Raw genomic sequence first — 5194 nt, 5'->3', positions numbered from 1 at the left:
AAAACAATATGGTGAGGAAGACTTGGAGAGGATAGCATAAACCCTGCATCCTTGTTACGTTTACATTTACATTTAAGCAAAAGAACGGGTAGATTAAAAAGATAAAGCAATAACGTGGGCATCATGACCTCGGCGGAGCTATTTCTGTCGCTAAACTTCTCCTCGCTGGGAATTGTTAATTTCTCTCAGGTTTCCAAGGAGACGAAGCCATCTGTGACTCTCACACAGCGCCACGTTTTGCGCTTCAAATTGCCTGGGCTATTTTTAGGGCAGAGATTCTCTACAATAAATATTTATTGGAAAATTCCCCCCATTTGTTGCAGGCCAAGTTGGACAGCATCCTGGCAGGGGGCTCTAGAGAGAGGAGAGTCCCCGTCCGTCCCCCCCCCCCCCCCCCCCACAGGGAGACCAGATATTGGCCCCCGATGGGACGTTGGGGAATCCCCCACAATGCAATAATGCAATGGGAAGAAAAACAAGCAATGTTACACCGGGGACTAAAGAGGCAAATTCAAAAGTGATGAAAAAGAAGAATCTTGTGGGTTGTTAACGTGATCTGTCATATACTTTATTATTGTCCACTGAAATCGTCAGTCTTCTAAAGAAATGTTAACATCTAATTGTATTGCACACATGAAACAATAGCCTGTCTATATTATGTAGGCTATGTGTCAGCCTTATAGATTTTTTAGGCAGCAAATATATTTTTGCAGGCCTTACGCCTACAATTTTCAGGTTGTTACATGTTTTATTTCCTATTTTCCTCCTTAACTGAGACTGTATGGTCATGTCATGTAAGCAACGTTATTTCAACAGACTGGTGCTTTACATCTTTAGATCCACTAGGTGGCGTCCTACTAAAACAGTTAGCTTCTAATAATAAAAAGCTTCAAGCTAAGAAACGTTGACAATAGATTTTTGGTGCTTATATGCAATGGAGCTTGTGGATTTGTACAACTGCATACACATGTATGTAGTTGTACATCGGTGATAGAGGCCATTGTATCACTGTTTAAGTGCAAGGAGAGTAAGGTGTTATTGCACATACTTTTATGCCAATAGACCTACTATAATACGTTGCATGGTAATTGGACTGCATTTATGTTTTTCTACCTGTGGCCGGTCAAAGTGCTTTACAATTAGCTCTGCACATTCACCCATTCATACAAACTATTTAATATACTGTATCAGCGACGGCGGGGTCATCTGTCAGAACCAGGGAGTTATTAGTGCCTTCCTCAGGGGCCCCCTCACAGGGACCCACATGAACCCCGAGATTTGTTCACTCCGGCAGAAGTATCATTTTTTCAGGAATCTTTTTAAAGCCATTTTCCTCTCTTCCAGTTTTTGTTCTTAGTTGTAACCATGGTTGAATGTGTTTGCTAGTATCCTGGTCTCTCTCTCGTAAAATAGTTTGAGAATCTCAATGGGACCTACCTGGTGGAACAAATATGTAAATAAAAACATTTTAACTTCTATCAATCATCCTTCCACAACATACTAGGGCATAAACTGTTCATACTAGACATGCTCTACAAGGGATCCAATATCTACATGATGACTTGAAACCCCATAAGGGACGTGTTGAACATATGCGTTAATGATGTAAATTAGCACCACTAGTGGGCAGTATACACCTCCAGTCGGAATCAGTCACCCCACCCAAGGTAACGGGTTGTCTAAAGACAGCAGCCTTCGGTTCCGGAAGTCAACAGAATGATCATGATGATATTCCGCTTTTTTGTCCTTTGCTAGAAAGAAGTGAATTTAAATGGATTGTCACGATGTCAAAACTCAACGCTGTAGTAAAGCTGGACATATGATGCTATTGTTGTCATCGTTTTCATTTCATGCAAACAAAACATTTTTTTTATTATTATAGCTCTACTATGTTTCATTACTATAACTATATAATTATAGTAGCATGTTGGAGGTTTTGTGTTTGGCATGTTGCATGTCGTCAAACCTATATATGAATAAATGATAACATTATTTCCTATAGTATCAAAGCAGTTGTAGACATAGCTGCGTATTGACCAGCATGTTGATTATTTCACTGGATTAATGGGAAAAAACTCACAGGACTGATTCTGGGTGAACATACAGCAGATTGCCGGAGAAAAGGTTCATACAAATAAATGGAAATATTTTAGTGATCAATGACATCACGGGGTCACTGATGTTATTGGATAAAATACTGTTTTAAAGATGTTTTACAGCATAGTTTAAATGTCCACTTTGGTTGGCCTATAATGTTGTTACATTTCCCTTTGCATCTTCAACACTAGAATCAAACCTACTTAATCATATACAGTCTCAGCAATCAGATAAACTTGAGACTAACCCGGACACCAACGTCCGGAGACAATGTGTCCGAAAAGGTTTCAAAATCAAACCTGTGTTTTACACCGGCCACTGTATAATCACTATTGTTAAAAAATAGTTTTTAAAGTAGCTGACAAAGTATTGAATCATCATAATCCACGTAAACATTGAGATCCCATAATTTAAGTCACTGTACGAAAAATGTCCAGATGCATTTTTGTGTTTGTGTTTTTATGTGGTCTCTTGAAAAAAATATATTTCTTAGGTAATCAAGGTTTCTGTGACTTCTTTGGCAAAAACACAGAGCCTAGCCGGTGTTAGGGTGTCAGAGTGTGAGACTTGCGTGTGTGTGTGTGTGTGTGTGTGTGTGTGTGTGTGTGTGTGTGTGTGTGTGTGTGTGTGTGTGTGTGTGTGTGTGTGTGTGTGTGTGTGTGTGTGTGTGTGTGTGTGATGCAGTTGTCACCGACCCTTCTGTAACCGCAGAGGCAACTGTATATCACAACGAGGCACAACACATACTACAGAACACTACAGCAAGGAGATTCCTTCTCAACATAAAACAAACAGAGACCAAACAACACTGGACTGGACTTAGAATGCAGGGAAAGCTAGCATGCCTAGACTTTGCCGTCCACTCTGCTTCCCACTCCATGTACAAAAATGCTGCTGTTGGGGAGGACATCCTCTGTTTCACTGCCAAAGCTAGGCTGCAGGTGCTACCTACCAAATACAATCTGGCATTATGGTATCCTGCACACCACCATCCACACTGTATAATGCACTCTGGCCATCAACTTGAATCAGTTACCCATGTTGTGAATGGCTGTACTATGTACAAAGGACTGTATATTGCATGCCATGACCGACTTGTCGATCTAATTTCCAGTAATGTTAAGGAAGTATCTCTAGAAAATGTAATGTACGCATCATGCTGGAATGGTTCAACAGCCCTATTGATGTGATGTGTAACATCCCAAATACCCCTGATGTTGTGTTTTTAAACAGAGACAGAAGGGAAGTGCTCTTACTTGAGATAGGCTGTGTATTTGATCTGTACATGGAAATGGCTTTCAACGATAAAATCCTTAAATACCAGCCCATTCTGGAAATTTTAAGGGACCTAGGCTACCAATGCAAGCTAATAGTGTTTATTTTTGGAAGCTTGGGGCATGTCCACAACCGTGTTTTCAGTGGGTTAAGGCAGGCTGGGCTCTCCAGCAGAAAATCTAAACAATTAGCAAAGTTCTGCTCCATATCAGCAATAATAGGCAGCCTGGCAGTGTGGCGCAGGAGATGTTTTTTGTACCCTTGAACAATGACTTGTCTTATCTCTGAAATATTTGAATCTTGTCTCTTGTAATGTGATTGGTGGATTCAAATAAATAATTAAATGTGTGTGTGTGTGTGTGTGTGTGTGTGTGTGTGTGTGTGTGTGTGTGTGTGTGTGTGTGTGTGTGTGTGTGTGTGTGTGTGTGTGTGTGTGTGTGTGTGTGTGTGTGTGTGTGTGTGTGTGTGTGTGTGTTTGTACGATGAAACGACAAGGAGAGCTCTGCTCGGCCTCACCGCCAGAGGGCGCCACCGGACAGCTCCTATCATCCCTATCCAAATCGCTATCGAGGCAGAGACACACACGTAAGCTATATAAAGACACTTTTCAAATAGCTGTGCATTATTTGCACCTACACAAATGACTGTTTAGTTCCGCTGTCCTTAAGCAGGCCCACAAGGCACATCTATTTCACCGCAGTGTGTTCTGCGGCAAATGATGCAATGCATGTAAAACAGCAGCGGTGGCGGAGGAGTAACGACAGGCAGGGAGATAAAGACAGACTGAAGTAGATATATGTGACAGAGCAAGCCCGTAATGACACCCAAAATCAATTTCACACACGGCTGCCTTCCGGGAGAGGTGAGCGGCGGCAGGAGTGCGCCGCCCTGCCAATCATCCGACGCGCCGGTCGCGCTCCGCCGTCGTGGCGAACTTAACCTCGTGTTACTAAACGGAGCTAGGCGCAGGAAATGGGGAACGACAACCACGACAACACGTGGATGACATGGCTCTTAGAGCGGGAAACAAGCCTGTCGCCGACGCGGTGAACCACCACCCCCGCTGGGCAGAGGCACAGGCTTGGGCTCCACCATGTGGGTCCCCACATAGTCTCCACATAGATGACACCTCTGTGGAACCAGTCCATTGGCTGCACTGTGTGGGTTCAATATGAGGCAAACACTTGTTAAGATGGAAAATGTAGGTCATGTCGAGCAGAAGTAGGCCTGTCAGAATCCTAGGCCTGCTGCTAACCTCATTCGGTTAAAGATACTCTGGCTGGGCTCTGCGGTCGCCATCACCGGTCGCCAACGCGACGCCGCTAGCATTGAACAGGATGTTTCAATATTCTAATGACATACACTGCAGAAAAAAACAAACGCATTTTAAGCCAGAGCCGTACTTCAGCTGAACAGAAGGTTGGTATCACCATCTGTGTCGTCGTCTCCCCCCCCCCCCCACACCAGGACAGCCCATGAGTCTATGAGTACATGATCCACTCCAGTCTTTTTCTCTTTTATTGCACTGTACATGCCAACATCATCCAGAGAAACTGCGCACTTGTGTATGTATCCGTCTCAATCATCTGATAACTTAACAGTATTGGCTTCTGATTCTCGCTAGATTCTCTCGATAGATTTCCAAGTTTCCAATCACTTTTTTCATTGATTTTCCAAACGTTGCTCATGAAGCAGCCCCTGATATGGTTTATTATTTTGAGTGGAAATAGTTTTTATTAAAATAAACAACGTTTGTTGTGTTATGTACACCGTCCATTAGGGTCACCATGCATATTGGGAGTATGGCTTTAAACATTGCTGC

The sequence above is a fragment of the Gadus morhua genome, chromosome 10 (assembly GCF_902167405.1).
Source record: "Gadus morhua chromosome 10, gadMor3.0, whole genome shotgun sequence".
Lineage (NCBI taxonomy): Eukaryota > Metazoa > Chordata > Actinopteri > Gadiformes > Gadidae > Gadus > Gadus morhua.
This window is presented reverse-complemented; position numbering follows the sequence as displayed.